Here is a 17,600-nt window from a genome sequence, read left to right as displayed (position 1 = left end):
GTAAATTTTTCCAGGAGCTTTGCAGTAGGAAACTAAAGGTTGATAGATTGAAACATCTAAAAGCAGAAATCCCTGTGATACTTTGCAAGTTAGAGAAAATATTTCCTCCTGCTTTTTTTGATGTGATGGTCCACTTAGCTGTCCACCTTCCTGATGAAGCACTCCTAAGAGGTCCTGTCCAATATGGATGGATGTACCCAATCGAACAGCAAATGGGCACTTTGAAGGGGTATGTGAGGAACAGGGCTAGACCTGAAGGGTCCATCGCTGAGGCGTACATAGCTAATGAGGCCTTGACCTTTTGTTCAAGTTACATGGAAGATGTTGTCACTAGATTTAATCGAGATGATGAAAAATGGCATCATGGAGCAACTGATGGTGACCTCCCTATATTCCAGCATGGTGTTAAACTCTTGGGGGCCAACAGGCAGACATATCTTGATGATAAAGAATTTCACAAGATTTGCTGGTATGTGCTAAACAATAGTGAGGAGGTAGAGCCATATTTGAGGTGAGTTTTGTTTCTAAATTATGTAAGTGTGCAGCAAACTGTGTGTGCACCTGACAAAGAAAGTTTAGGAGTGCAACAAACTGTTTCTCAAGACATATTGTAAACTGTGTGTGCAGCAAGTTTAGAGGAGAGTTAGACAAAGAAGGTGGCCATGATGTTGAGAAGAGGTTGGAAAAGGAATTCCCTGCTTGGTTTAGGAGTCATGTAAGTGGTTCTAGATTTATTTTTGACTTGCTTGGTTTAAGATTCATATTGCAGCAAGATGCATATTAGATTCATACTTGATTTGACTTATTTTGCAGCAAGATTCATATTGCAGCAAGTTTCACTCAATTATGTGTGCCGGTAATCAAAGTTGCTTTGACTTATTTTGTTGTCTTTTTAGATCAAGACTAAGTGGAAGGATAATCGAGAAGAAGTTAGTGAAGGGCTATATGCAATATCATGTCCTCCTGACCTAAGAGTGAACTTATGGGCATCATGCAGTGTCAATGGTGTTTGATACAACACTGTCGACCGTGAAAGACAAAGGCAGACACAAAACAATGGTGTGCTGGTGGATGGAACACATAATGGATCAGCGATAGAATTTTATGGTCAGCTCAGAGAGATAGTTGAGTTGAGCTACAACTCCAGTTTGGAATGCATTCGAACGGTCGTACTTTTTCGGTGTGACTGGTTCAGTCAAGATGGCAAAGCTAGAACTATTAGAGATGATGGCCTTTTTAGATCCATCAATGTAGAGAGGCTTTGATACAAGACGGACCCATTCATATTAGCAACTTGGTCAAAAAAGGTTTTCTATGTGCAGGACACATAATTTGGCAAAAATTGGTGTGTTGTCCAAAAATTTGAGCATAGGAGCATGTATGATGTCAATGAAGTAGAATTGAGCACTGTTCACCAAGATGAAAATGGTTTTGATAATGAGCTTGGGGTACAAGATGATGTTGATGATGGCTTGGATGAGCCTACACTAGTGCACCGACGTGTGGGTGGCCAAAAATCTACTGTTCCTAGTAACTTACAAGTTCTTATCAATAGAAGGGAAGAATACATGGTTGAGGACAGTGACTCTGAAGGCTGTGAAGATGATACTATCTTTGAGTATTTTAGTGATAATGATAGGGATCCCATGGAATGTAATGATGATGATTAGATTAGCTGTCATTTGTAGCTGTCTAAATCTGGGATGTTGATTGAGCACAAACAATTGTAATTGTGACTCTTTTTTTAGTACCTGTCTTTTTCTAGGATGTTGATTGAGCACAAACATTTATACCTATCTACTTCTAGATGTAGATGTATCTGACTTTTTCTAAGATGTTGATGTTCCTGTCAACTTCATTGTATTTTTCTAGGATCACAATTGCAATTCACTGTATTTTTCTAGGATCACAATTACAATTCACTGTATCAGACAAGTCACAAACAATTGGAATAGGTAGATCTTTAGTTGGCAATTCACAAACAATTCTCACACAATTGATACCATGAAGTCATTAATACATTGATACCAGGAAGTCATTGATACATTGATACCAGGAACTCATTCATACACTTCTCAAAATCCAACTCAGTTAGACTAAGCTAATGGATACAGTTCTCCAAAGCTATGACATACAGTTCTAAGACTTAGCTAATACATAAAACTCATTCAAACTAATCTAATTCAAACATTGATACAACTCTTTCACAGCAGCTGAAGCATCATAGGCCTTGGCTGAGGACCTTTACTGCATGTGGCCACCAGGAGTGCCAAACAGACAACAAGGACCTTCACAGAACGACAACATACCTTGATAAGTGCCTTGGCCTCCTCCTTCTCCTTGACAAGTGCCTTGGCCTCCTCCTTCTCCTTAACAAGCTCCTCCTCCTTCACCAGTACAACATACTTAGCATGTGCTTCATCCACCAAATATGCTAGTTCACTGCTCTCCACTTCAAGAGATTTGTTCTTCTTATGAAGGGCCTTGACTGCATCTCACAGATCAACAAGTATTTCGATCTGATGCTCAGTTGGCTTTGGATCCAGCCACTCCTAGAAATTACAACCACCATCCTTGCATCCATAAGAAAATTGCACTTTGTTAGACAGACTCTATATAAATGAACTCATTGCAAATTGAACTCAATGTAAATTGAACTCACTTGATATTTGTAGCAGCAGTGATACCTCCTTCCTGGATTCGCATCACTCCATGATACCCACCTAGGTGCCCTCTCATCGCAGAAGCAATTGACTGCTGGCGTGTATGAGTAGGGCAGATGGTGATATGGAATTGGGGAGGCGTTCGAGGATGGCTCTCCGTAGCGTGCAATGGAGTTTTGGGATGAGCTTGACCCAGAGTTGGTTGCCATGGCGCTCGAACCCTAACTGAGGTGGTTTGGAGAACGACGATGGGGCTAAACGGTGGGTGGGAGCACAGCGGCGGGGCTGACCGCTGGGTGGGAGCACGGCAGCGAGGATGGACAGTGGTGTGGACCCACGATGGTGGGGGCTCACCGGTGGAGTGGACGTGCATCGGCGAGGGCTCGCCGGTGGAGTGGACGCACGACGGCGGGTACAACAGATTTGGGGGATTTGGGCGGATTGTGTTCAATTTGGGGGATTTGGGCTGCGGCCGTTGGGTGGCTGATGGGTAGGCCAACCTGATCAGCTCTTGAACTGGTTGGACTTGGTTCACCTCGGGTAAGAGGATGACGGGTGGGCCCATGATGGTCAAATCATGGTCAAATCCATGATTTCAGTGTATTTTGATGCAGATTTGAACCTAATTTTTGATTGCAATGTTAAGTGCAACATTCAAGTAAAGTAATTGTACCTTGATCACTAAAGTTCAAAACGGTTCATATATATCAATGGATAAGATATGTGTGTTCATGCATAAGCTATGTGTGTTCATATATCAAGTGAAGTGTGTTCATATCAAGTGAAGTGTGTTCATTTAATCTTATGTGATCTTATGTAATGCCTACCTATTTATGTGTGTTTCTATATCAAATCATGTATACTATCTTAAGTAGTGCATAGTTTAAGTGCATATAGCTATGATAGGAGACATATAGATCTTATGTGTATAACCAAGCACACATACATGGATCGATGTATATGATCTTATGAAGTAATGCCACATACATGTGTGTTGTTAGAACATTGTTAAGTTTTTGAATTCATTAATGCACTCACTAAATAAGTAGTGTAGTGCACATAGTACTTGGATATATATCATCCTATAATGTATATAGTGCACACAAAATAAGACCTACATGTCTCTATAATTTTAGAGCCCACAGATTATCATCTTTCACATTAACTTTGAAAAATCAAAGAATGTTTTCATATATATTATATAATGACTATATAATTTGTAATTTTGATGTATCAAAGAAGGTTACAAAGACTAAAAAATATCATTTTGGATTACTATGGTACATAAAACATCATTATAAACATAAAAGTTTGAATCATAGGCAAATGGAAATTGATACCAATTTTAGAGAAACAAATATCATTTTTCAACACAAAAATAATCCCCAAAAGCTAAAGAAAGAACCATTTTTTCCTGACAAAAAAAAAAGAAAATTCTTTTCACTCCTCCCGCCTAAACGCCCCGGTGGTCGACGCGAATCCCCCGCCCAAACTTTGGTAGCTGAGAAAATCCCCTAACTACCCTCAAGCACGTCGACTCTTGATTGACTACAGCAGGGGTAAAATAGTAAATATACAACGGACTATATATCCATGAATCCACTCCACTCGGTCTCATTTCACTCCTCCCGCATCCACTCCGCCGCCGCCCATCAAGATCCACTCCACCGCCGCCCTAGTTCGCCTCCACCGCCGCCCTCCAAGATCCCCTACGCCACTGCCCACCTAGAGCCCACCCACCGCCACCCTCTTACCGCCCAGATCCACCGCTGCCCATTTCGCCTCGCCCAGATCCACCACAGAGACGTGACCTGCGACCCGAAGATGGAGGAGCCACACAACTACATCACCGGAGATCGTCCACCCTAGTGGAGATACAACTCTCATCAACAATGCCTAAATGAACCGCAACATTCCTCTGCCCCCCGAGCCTAGGTTCTGCCGAATGCTTCCCCTTTTAGGTGTATGGTTTTGTTCACTAGGTAGGGTTTAGGTTTTACGGATTACTGTGTTCACTAGGCATGTGTTCACTAGGCAGGGTTTAGGTTTTATGGATGAGGGTAAGATGTTAGGGTTTATTGTTTAGGTTTTATGGTGTAGGGATCAATTGGACTAAAATTCATTTACAAATAAATAGGGTACTATGAAAGGCTGAGGGACTTGCAAGTCACGGAGAACAAAAGGTTCATGGAATCCTTGGGTATTTGTACCTTGGCAAATGCAAGTTCTTAGAACTCGGACAAGCCAAGAAACAAGAATGGTCATGGGGAGGGGTCAGATTCATCGGAGTATCTTCCTAGAGCTGAGGGCGGCCAGGAAGAGGAAGATGAAATAGTTGTGGTGGGGTTTTTTTACATTACACTGTGCGATGTATATTTTAATGCAGGTTCTAATAACAGATTTGTTTACCCTTCTATATTAGGAAACTGAGAAAAGCAACAAACAGGGCACAAAGTGGAAGAAGAAGACCAAGATGCCTCCAAGTGGCACGAAAAGAGTCAGGGCAATTAGCGGTAGTGAGGCAACTCCTAGAGTTGCAACCAGGTCTGGAAAGAAGTACATCACCAACCACCCTAGAGTTATGGCTGAGGGACAGTCAACTCCGCTACCAGAGAACAATGAGACAACAACTGTGGGACAAGGGGAAGAAGAACATCCCCCAAGTCCTATTCTAGACTTTTCTGTATTTGATGACCCAAATAATACAAATGAAGATGAGGTCACAGAAGAGTTAGATGCTATTCCTCAAGGCAAGTAATAGACCATGCTTTCTCACATTCTTTGCTTTACTTGGATTACTCTGACACTAACAGCATCACTTTTGTAGCTCGACAATGTGCTCCAAGAAAGCCAAGACCACCAACAAAAGGCAAATTGTTGGACAATATGACAAAATCTATGGGAAAGGGATTGCTAATTAAAATTGCAGCAGGGAAGAGAAGGCCAGAGAAGCCTGTACAAGCTGCTAAGCTAGCTTAAGAGGCTGGACTTATCACTAGGAAGAGCATGCCTATCCTAACTCACTGGAAACATTACAACAAAGATTAAAGCCAACTGAAAGAATTCATGGGCCAGTTATCTATAAGTAAATTGATACCTTCCATATCTATTTGGTACCTTCAATAAGTAACTATACCAAATGCTAAGAGCTAACTTCGCTGGGTGATTGACTTTTGCAGGTTAGGTTGGCAGTTGATGATAAGGATGAGCCAACAGTTCAAGCCTGCAGTAATATACTCCAAGGTGTTGTACGCCAGAGGAGATATTTGTTGAAGAACAAGTACTTCAATGGTATACTAGTTAATGAAGTCCCCACTACTTCCCCTGTTCCTAGTATTTCTAACGACGAGTGGAAGGCACTCATGGCGATGTGGTCTACTCCAAAAGCAAAGGTATCATGATGTTGTAAAGAAAGTTTTATGTTCTCTCTATGTTGTCTTCCATTTACATATATATCTTATAGGAAACTACTCGGAAGAACAAGATAAACCATGAGAAGGTTAGACACCATCAAGCGATGGGATCTCGAAGCTACATCTCACACTTGTACGCATTTGTAAGTGCTAAAACACTGGGACAATACATTGTATCTAATTTAAACATACATATCTATTTCCTATAAAGTTGACTACAAACAAAAGCTAATTTTGCTGTATTTCCCGCTATAATTATGTAAAGAAGGAGAAAAACAAGGACAGAGAGGTGGATGCAGTTGAGATCTTCAAGGAATTGCATACCCGCAAGAAGAAGGGTATGACTGATGTGGTCAAAGAAACAGTTGTAAGTGCCTATATATCATTGCTTGTTGGGATTGAGTATATGTGTGAATTTATGCTAATTACAGTTGCTGGATGGGATTAGTACATGGAAAGTATGTTCATATGCTTAGATGTTGTGTGTCAATGGTTCTATCAGTTCTTTATGAAATGGAAGGTTGTTCTATATGCTTGCTGGAGGGGATGAGTACATAGAAAGTTGTTCATGTGTTTATGCCTATATATGGAATCATATGTTGTGTGCATTGTTCTGAAATGTTAAGTTGTGTTCCTATATGCTTGTGAGATGCTAAGTTGGGTTCCTACACCCTTGCTGGAAGGTTGTGCATGGTTGAGAAATGCTAAGTTGGGTTCCTACATGCTTTCTAGAAGGTAGTGCATGGTTTGTCTGTACATGACTGTGAAATGCTATGTTGATGTTCCTATATGCTTGCTGGGTGAGATTAGTACATAGAAAAGATGTTCCTATATGATTGTTGGTTGTTACTTTTCCTATACGCTAGCAGGATGGTCCTATCTATGCTTAGGAAATAAATAGTTGTCCCTATATGCTTGCTGGATGGCATTATTACATGGATAGGATATTCATATCTTTGATGTTCATGTACTTTAAAATGTATGCAACAATATGTTTTGTGATGGTTTTCATAACTTGGCTTGTGAAATAGATTATGCATAATGAACTTACTAATGTTGCACCTGTTTGCTATAGAGTACCATGGAAGATATGTTGGCCCAGCCTGCTCAAGACTTGGAGACACCAATATCTAGTACTGAGATAGTTTCGAAGGTTCTCTCACAAACCAGTGCAGCTTGTACATTCCTCAAGAATGCTGGTATTAAAACACCAGTAAGCAAGTCTGCTGCATCAGCTGCAAGAGAGGCACAACTTCAGGAACAACTACAGGCGGAGAAGGAACGGGCTGATAATCTTGAAGAACAACTGGTCCATCTGAAGAAGAAAGCTGCAAAAATAGAAGAATCCATGGCCAGGACCCAAGAAGTTGTGCTCAAGAACCAACAAGAGCTGGAGGAGTTCAAGAAGAAACAAGAAGCTAATGATATGATCCTTTAGCACATCTTGGGCCTCAACTCAGGTAATCCAGCTACTTAGCTTGTTCCTGTCCTGCCTAGGTTCCTCTGCAGTCCATGGTTGTGCTGGGCCATGTCGCTACTGCTGGTACTCGTGTCGCTACTGCTAGTACTCATAATAAGTTGCTGAACTTGGTCTGTTAGTTGTCGCTTGTGAACTTATTATGTGATTGCCTGGTCTGTGGAACTTGTTTGTGAACTTGTGGTTCAAGTGATGTGAACCTATGGAACTTGTGGTTCCCCTGTGTTTGGCAACTTTGGTTGTGAGAACATTTAAACATGTGATGTATAAACTGTGTATGATGTATGAATTGTTGTATGTGGTAAATTATGTTTTGTTTCTGGAATGAGTGATCAGGCACGACTGCAACCTGTATTTTATCCAATCAAAGAATTTATGATGAAAAAACCTCTCAGAAATACACGTGTCAACCTCTCAGAAATACACGTGTCGACCTCACAGAACATACACGTGTTGACCTCATATTGAAACACGTGTCATCCTTATTTTAGGACACATGCCGTACTCATAGTCACACACGTGTAAACCTTAGCTTAAGACACGTGTCGTCCTGAGCGAATGAAACACGTCAACATTACCGTCATACACGTGTCCACTACAACGCCTGCTGAAATAGTTCAGTGACGGTGCCCAAATCATCACGGATGTAAACTTATCTGTGATGAAACACGACAAATCATCACAGTGCAACATTTGTGACGCTACAAAGATGACGAACAGAATTTCGTCATAACTTTGTCACAGATATCTTTCCATGACGCTTTTAGCGTTTACTATGACATTATTAGATCGTCTCAGATGTGCACTTTTTTAGTAGTAGAGCTGCTCTGGTCGCACCTGGGAAGGTAATGGTAGGGCTGAAAAACAGGTGACCGTTGTGGGAGAGAAGAGAAGGTATAAATACCCCCTTCTCCCAACGGTCAGTTAAGTTGTGGTAGTGCCACGACTGAACTACGGCAGTGCCTCGCCTCAGTGCGGCAGTGCCTCACCTCAGCGCGGCAGTGCCTCACCTGCCAGGCAGCATAAAAGATAGGATTGCAAAGCTTGCTATCTTGGCTAAGGCTTTAAGGGTATTTGGTGGGTAAATGAGCACTTGGTTGCGCATTAAAGCTTGTGCATTGTATCCCCCTTTATAGTACGGCTATTCCTAAACTTAAATTCAAAATATCAAATAATTTAAACACCTTTGAGTTGGTCACCGCATCCTTTTTATAATTGGAGGCTCCACCATCGAATGTATTGTCCTTATTCCCATTATACCTTGAGCATGTGACTTGAACCATTTCAACACATGTGAGTTCATCTCAATGGCTTCAAGTCACTTTTACTAATGATTTGATCCTCAACACAATATGACTCCTCATAGCTTGATTAGTTCCTCGGCTCAATGCAAGTACTCTCTTCTTCACCTTAGTCATGGTACCTCGGTCCTCAAGCCATCGCTTGCCCTTCACCTTCGCTTAGTCCCTCGAAGCCCTTTCCTTGCTATCTTCACCTTATCAAGCCATACTCAAGTCACATCATATTAAGCATCCATTGAAAAACTATTTCTTCAATAGTATGATCCTTGCTTGAATATCTTTGTCGGGGACCAATACTAGGGTACACGAAGAGGAGGAGCTAATGGCCATCAACATTGATTCATCCGAGTAGTCAAGCTTTAGTTTGATTCACATAAAGACATATATGAATCAACATCAATATGGTCAAGCCAATTCACGATTCTTTATATCCTCTTCATTTTGGCTTGACACTCTTAATACTCACTTCAATATCTATCTTCATACTTTTAGCTTGATCAAGTCAATGCAAAGTGTTTTTTTAAATCTTTATCCATACAAGCAAACCAATGTAGAGAACATCTTATATCCATTATACATTGTCTCATTTGTCATTTCACTTTTGCTTAACATTTTCTCACTTATACACTCTTGATTCATTATTCAATCCTTGATCAAAGTTAGTCCACTATCCAACTCTTCTTGTTCATGCAAAGCAAGCCATTATAGAGACCAATCCAAAATCATCAACTCATGTCTCATTTGCCATTTGCCAAATATGCTTGCTTTCACATGATGCTACGATATCCCACAACATAAGCTATTTCATTAATTCCATTTGCATTGTTGTCTTTTGCTTGAACTAGATTGTTTCCATAATCTTTCAATACAACAATATACAATTTTGGCCTTCATTACAACACTACGTGGCATATCATCAAGTTTGCCTTCTTGTTGAACCTATATACACTTCTCATTCCACAATCTACAAGTATATGTAATAAATTGAATTTTCTGTTCAACACTTAACAAACTTGTTAGACCTTTAATGGTGTTGTCATTCAGTTCACCAAAACCCACTAAAGAGCTAGATGCACTTATAGAGTTGTCTACAGGAATTTGGGGACCAAGAATGAAATGTAAATTATAACCCTCCAACGGTGCATGCACATGGAGGCACATGCCCTTAAGGTCAAAAATAACTTTCCCATTAGAAGAGTCAGCTTCCAATGCACAAGGACTGTAGACATACCATATACAGATTGTCTTTTGCCCTCCACCTGGACCGATCAGCATACAGGAGGTGGCAAAGGCCTCTCGCGGGGCCAGCCATGGCGCTGGGTTCTTTCTTTCTGTCTATTTATTTGGTGTTTTATTTTCGTTCATATATGTAGATGACTTTGGTGTTTTATTTTCGTTCATATATATGTAGATGACTGTCCAAATACCACCGTTGCCTACTGTTTTTTTTCCCAATGTAGTCCTTCTCCCATGGTAATTCGTTTGTCTTAACTGATCCTAGATAGAAATGTTGACATAAGACCACTGGGCAGTGGGTTTGGAGATGACTAAAGCAATTAATAGCCAGTATTTTCTACATATTTTTCTCAAGATGCGGCTTCTCGTCTTGTACTTATGGTTCCAACAATGGCTCCGTTCGCTTGTCTTAAAAATGGCTTGTTCGGCTTCTTTTTTTAGCCGGAACAGTGTTTTTCTCTCACAACAATTCAGCCGGAACAGTGTTTTTCAGCCAATTTCAGCCAAGTTTCAGACCAGCGAACGGGCCAATATTCGAACGATACATTTTATATGAATTTATCTGCTGCATACTAAAAGTTTTCCTCCTCGTTTTCACTATGCTGCTCAAAGAGGGGTAATTTTCTGTCCCTCTTTTCTTTTTTTGGTGCAGACTTCCTTGTTAGTACATCAAATATAAATTCCACCACAAATAGTAGGTTGTGGCTTACATCTTGGTTCTTTGCTTCAATTAAGTGTTTTAGCATGGAGTTAAAGAGACTTGGAAAATTTTCAATTTATTTTTTCCTAATTGGCCTTTATGTCTCATGCTTTATTCCCTTATATAAAATGTATATCATCTGCGCACCATCAACTCTTCTGAGATTATTCCTACCTACACCCAAATATTATAAGATAGACCATACGTATTAAATAATAATATTTGCCCTCTTGTATATTGCATCTCACATATTCACTCTCCATAAGTCTGCCTAATGATATTCCTTCTATTTAGGCATGTCCATTTGCTAGGTTCGAGGTAAAATACATATTTACTTTCTCTACATTGTGCCATTTTTTCGGACTGAAAAATCCTAGGTTAATTTGGATAAATCACTATGTGCCACTCCTTACCTTTTGTTTTTACTCCATTTTTCATACCTTCCGTGACTTTATCATTGGTCACCTGGCTAATATGTGTACCACACCTCATATACCCGGCCATGCCAAAATCTACCCTTACTGCCTCATTACATGTAAATAATGTCGGCTTACCATTTTCATTGAAATTCTCGTGGGTGAATGAGTGAATATTTGAAGGCTGAGAATTAAGATCTTCTGCTGGTTGCGATGCATGGATGCCCTTGTTATGCCCATTGTCTTAGATTTCAAAATACCATGTCAACTATTGCCACTACTATTGTGTTGTACCTTGGATTCTTTGAAATCACAATAGCATTCTCTGGAGCCCAAAGAAACAGTGATGACTTTGCAGAAACAGTGCATTCGATTTCCCTATACCCTGCTTTCATCTTCTTTGTACCTTTTATTGATGAATGACGTTGTTGCTTATTGAACCCTTCTAACTAATTGTCTTATTAAATCACCTAGAACTTCAACATGTCGGATTTTGGGCTGAACACACTTTGAAAGTCAAAGAGGCAAGATAAACTGCACCATAATACTCGTGCAGCAACAGCGTATGTACCTCCAGAGGTGATCAACATTCAACAAGATGGCCTATATGATGATGCAGAATTAGACGTCTGGTTCCTAGCTTTCTCCCTTTTGCAGAGGTGATTTTGCATTGCTTTTTGAATAGTTCATTGCTATTTACAACAGTACATGACTGTTGCTATTTACAATAGAGGTGATTCCTTTCGGACACCGGCAGGCGCTGTGGGCTACCGCCGCGGCTTCTTCGTCTCGTGCTTTCGTGCCTGAGTGGTAATTTTTTTGGTCCCTTTGTTTACCTTTGTGTTAAGGATCTTGGGTGCACCTAGCTGTGTATTTCTTGTTTTCGCGATCTGATTCCATGTCGTCCTACATCTGCTTAGTTCGTCTCGCTGTGACATGTGCAATTGGTGCTGTCTGTTCGTCAGCTGCCACGTGCTGTGTGTGTCTTCTTACACCACCACAAAAAGACACATGGGTTTATGTTCGTGTATGTAGATTTAGTTTTTTTTTTACAAACCTCTCTTGCTCGTCACGGATCCAGCGGCCTCACATGGTGTGCTACATTTAAATTTTATAGTCCATTCAGTACCTCTTTCGTTCGATTACCTATTTGGATTATTATTATGTCATCTTAGTGAAAATACATGTTGCTCGCAAAAAGAGAGAGGAAAATACATGTCTATTTTTCGCTGGCGACCTTGTGTTTCCGTTCAGCGGTTCAGCAGGATCCCCTCATCAGCTAGGTCTTTTTTAACAGACCACTCCTTATTATTCTTTGGATTATGTCATCCTCGTGAAAATGTGTGCCTCTTGTGTCATGTTTATGTTTCTCTTATTACACAGGCGTGTAATGACTGTAGGATCATAGATCTAGACTTTGACTGTTCTATTCGGTATAACATGTAAACGGTAGATCCTAGGACATGTAGAACGATCTACAGAGAGAGAGGGAGAGAAAGGGAAGGGTACCGAATCTGAGACCGCAGGGGTGGAGGATCCAGTAACCTCCATCAGGTTCGTCGATGTAGGCTGCGCACGGGCAGCGACGGTCGGTGAAGAGAGGCGACGCAGTGGAGACTGTGATGCAGTGCAGTGACGATGGGATGACGGTGATGACGGTGGCGGCTTCCCGTCGCTGGCTGCGCACTCTCTTCGAGATCGGAATTAGGGTTTGTCGGTGGGGTTTGCGGCTCACGGCGAACCTCGTGCTTTGAGCCGCCGGCCCCCACCTCTTTATATAGCGCAGTGCGACGGGGGCCCACCAACCATGTAGGGTTGGGCGCCCCCGATCAGGGCGCGTGACCAAGGCCCAATAAGCCGTTGGGCTTATTGGTTAGGAGATCAATCTAACATTCTCCCCCTTGATCTCATTATCACTTTTATCTTTAAACTTTAAAACTTCAATCCTTTTATCCTTACTCATTTCTTCATAGATGATGCATAGAGCATATCTCATCGTCATGGTCAATCGCCGATAGATTTAACAGCTACAATGCACGTCTCTGATCTGAAATAGTTACTTTAACTTTTGGGCCCTTTATAGTCCAGGAATCATAGGCTTTCCCTTAAACCCATGCCGGCTACATGTTCTCTGAACACGTTGGGTGGTAAGCCTTTTGTAAGTGGATCCGCGAGCATCTTTTCGGTACTTATATGCTCAAGACTTATCATTTGATCCCGGACTTTATCCTTCACAACATAATACTTTATGTCAATGTGTTTGGCAGCACCACTTGACCTATTGTTGTGAGCATACTGTACTGGTGGATTATTATCGCAGTATAACTTCAGTGGTCTATTGATGTCGTCAACCACCTTCAAACCGGGTATGAACTTCTTTAGCCAGTTCACCTGCCCCGTTGCCTCATAACACGCTACAAACTCGGCATACATTGTGGACGATGTAGTGACGGTTTGCTTTGAGCTTTTCCATAAAATAGCTCCTCCTGCGAGAGTAAACACATATCCAGACGTGGATTTTCTATTATCTCCCGTATAATCAGAATCTGAATATCCCACTATATGGAGTGAATCAGATCTTCTATACGTCATCATGAGGCCTTTCGTTCCTTGCAAATAACGCAAGACTTTCTTTACCAAATTTCAATGTTCTATTCCAGGATTGCTCTGGAATCTGCCAAGTAACCCGGTAACAAATGCTAAGTCAGGGCACGTACACACTTGAGCATATTGCAAGCTTCCGACAGCTGAAGCATATGGAACCACTTTCATTTGATCGATCTCATATTGGTTCCTGGGGCATTGAAAATCCCCATATCTGTCGCCCTTGACTATGGGAGCAGGTGAGGGACTACATTTGTGCATACTGAATTTTTTTAAGACTTTTTCTATGTATGCCTTTTGTGACAGTCCTAATACCTCTTTACTTCTATCTCGGTGAATCTCGATCCCTAGAACGAACGAAGCTTCACCAAGATCCTTCATATCAAATTTTGAGGACAAAAACTTCTTTGTCTCCAGTAGTAGACTGACATCACTACTAGCAAGTAAGATATCATCCACATACAGGACAAGGAAGATAAACTTCCCATTCTTAAACTTTGCGTAGACACAATTGTCCTCAACATTATCTTCAAACCCAAAATTCTTTATTGTCTGATCAAACTTTAAGTACCACTGTCTTGAAGCTTGTTTTAATCCATAAATAGATTTCTTTAGGCGGCATCCCAAACATTCTTTTCCTTCCATGACAAAACCTTTCGGTTGTGCCATGTAAACATTTTTCTCTAAGTCTCCGTTGAGAAATGCCGTCTTTACATCCATCTGATGTAATTCCAAATCGTAATGTGCTACTAATGCTATTATGATTCTAAAGGAATCCTTACATGAGACTGGAGAAAAGGTCTCATTGTAATCAATCCCTTCTCTTTGTGTAAAGCCTTTTGCCACAAGTCGGGCTTTATATCTCTCTATATTCCCTTGAGAGTCAAGTTTTGTTTTATAGACCCATTTACAGCCTACTGTTTTGGCTCCTTTAGAAATTATCTCCAAATCCCAAACTTTATTTGCATTCATTGATCTCATCTCATCTTCCATGGCCTCAAGCCACTTTGATGAATGATCACTTTTCATGGCTTCTTCAAATGAGGTGGGATCACCCTCCATTTGAAATTCTTCAGTGTTGTACACTTCATAATCAGCAGGAATAGCTGATTTTCTAACTCTTTGAGATCTTCTAGGGGCCTCCTCAATTGGCACATTTTCTGTTTGAGGCTGTTGTTGCTCCCCCTCATGTGTGGCGATAGGTTCTATAGGATCCTGAGGCACAGATTCCTCATCATCATTCATTATTGCCATAGGCGGGATAACAGCAGGTGCTGGCACCACAGTGTCTTGTACTATTGGTGCAGCAACTGCAGGTAGTGAGAAAAATGGCTCATGAATGATCGGAGTGGGTGCATACACCCGCTTCTCGTCAAGGTCAATTTCTTGAGCTACCATGCTCCCCCTAATCATTTCATCCTCTAGGAAGACAGCGTGTCTCGTTTCCATAAACTTTGTATGTCTGTTAGGACAGTAGAAACGAAAACCTTTTGACTTTTCTGGGTAGCCAATGAAATGGCAACTCACTGTTTTGGGATCTAGCTTCCCAATGTTTGGGTTAAAAACTTTAGCCTCAGCAGGGCTCCCCCACACACGTAGGTGGTTAAGTGAGGGTACTCTTCCTGTCCACAACTCATACGGTGTTTTGGGCATCGACTTACTTGGTACTCTATTGAGAATATAAATGGCGGTTTTTAATGCCTCCATCCACAGACTTGTGGGTAAAGAGGAGTAACTTATCATACTACGCACCATATCCATTAGGGTACGGTTACGCCTTTCAGCTACTCCATTCTACTGAGGTTCGCCCGGTGTTGAATACTGGGCGACTATACCATTCTCCTGTAAGAACCTTGCAAAAGGTCCAGGAACTTGTCCATATGGGGTATGCCGACCGTAGTACTCTCCTCCACGGTCAGACCTGACTATCTTAATCTTTAAATCATGCTGATTTTCAACTTCTGCTTTAAATATTTTAAATTTATCCAACGCTTCTGTTCTTTCTTTAATTGGATAAATGTAGCCAAACCGAGAGTAATCGTCTGTGAATGTTATAAATGAATCATAACCATCCATACTTTTCACAGGAAAAGGACCACATATGTCTGTGTGAATAATCTGTAGGATTCCTGTGCTTCGTTTGGTATCTTTCTTAATTTTCTTTACATACTTTCCTTTTATGCAATCTCTACATTGTTCTAACTCTAAGAGCTCTAATGGAGGAAGAATATTATTCTTAACTAGTCTTTCTATTCTTCCCCTCGAAATATGGCCTAAACGACAGTGCCATAATTTTGACAACGCATCGTGAGCTCTCTTTCGTTTTCTGTTTCCATTGTTCGATGAGGATACATTTTCATTCACATCACATACGGAATTCACATTTTCTCAAAGTGATAACAAATAAAGCTCATCTTGTCGGAAGGCAAGACCAACACATTTATTATTAAACAATATCTGACATTTGCCATTTCCAAAATGGCAATCATAACCATCATGGTCCAACTTTGATACACTAATAAGGTTTCTTTGCAAAGAAGGTACATAAAGAACATCTCTAAGAAAAAGTATGAAGCCATCTGGAAGCTCTAGAGGAAGATCTCCAACGGCCTCAACATCTGCTTGTACTCCATTTGTGACTTTAATGAAACTTTCGCTTCTTTACAAAGTTTTCATCGAACGGAATCCCTGTAATGAATTAGCAACATGAATAGTTACACCTGAATCAATCCACCAAGTAGATTTTGAAAACTTTACATACAAGGATTCATTTACGAACGTAATAATGTTCTCACCTTTATTCTTCATAATCATCTTTAAGAAATCAGGACAATTCTTTTTATAATATCCCGTCTTCTTGCAGTGGAGACACTGGTCTTTAGCCACTGGGAATTGCTAGTTCTGAGACTGTTGCATGGTATCTTTTCCAGATGACTTGGAGGAAGAGCTGTTATTATAGTTCTTTTTCTTATCTTTTAGGTAGTTGACAGAACCACCTTGTGAAACTTTTATTCTTTCCTCCTCCTGCACACACATGGCTATGAGTTTTTCTAAATCCTATTTTTCAGGCTGTATGTTGTAATTAATAACAAATGTGTCAAATTCTTTGGGCAAAGAAGCAAAAATCAAATGAATAAAAAACTCATCCTTGAGTGCCAAATCCATTGGTTTGAGCTTAGATGCCAGATTGCTCATTCTCAGTATGTGCTCTCTAATGCCACTGCCGCCACCAGAGTACCTTTCTGTAACCAGCTGCTTGATCAGCTGGGTTGCATATGTCATTGAAGAGCCAGTGAACTGACTCTTTATTCTATCTAGGTACTCTGTGACCGTGTCACAGTCTGAAATTGAGCCCACAATAGCAGGCTCAATCGTGTTCTTTATCACTGCCAAACACTTCTTGTTGGCAGTGACTCATTTCCTATGCTCAAGGTCATAGGACATCTTTACGGGAGCAAAATCCCGCTCTCTGTTCTGCCATGCAGCATCAGTCTCATCTGTCTCCCTCACCGGTGCCACAGGTTCTTTAGGACACGGTGTGGTGACAACCCAGTCCACCTCAGCGAGGATAAAGGCCAGGTCTATCTTTTTCTTCCACTCAATATAGTTATCACCTTTTAGAGTGGGGATCTCTTTGATATAACTCATCAAGTTGTATCCTCCTGAAAACACAATTCAAATAGTGTGAGAACAGAAATAACAACAATAATTGCATGCCTTAGTTTAACGTTGGTCAAAATTAAAACATACAATTATTTTATACATTAAATCTACATTACCGTTGGGCAGA

This window comes from Miscanthus floridulus, chromosome 1 (assembly GCF_019320115.1).
Source record: "Miscanthus floridulus cultivar M001 chromosome 1, ASM1932011v1, whole genome shotgun sequence".
NCBI classification, from domain to species: domain Eukaryota; kingdom Viridiplantae; phylum Streptophyta; class Magnoliopsida; order Poales; family Poaceae; genus Miscanthus; species Miscanthus floridulus.
Note: the sequence above shows the minus strand (reverse complement) of the source record.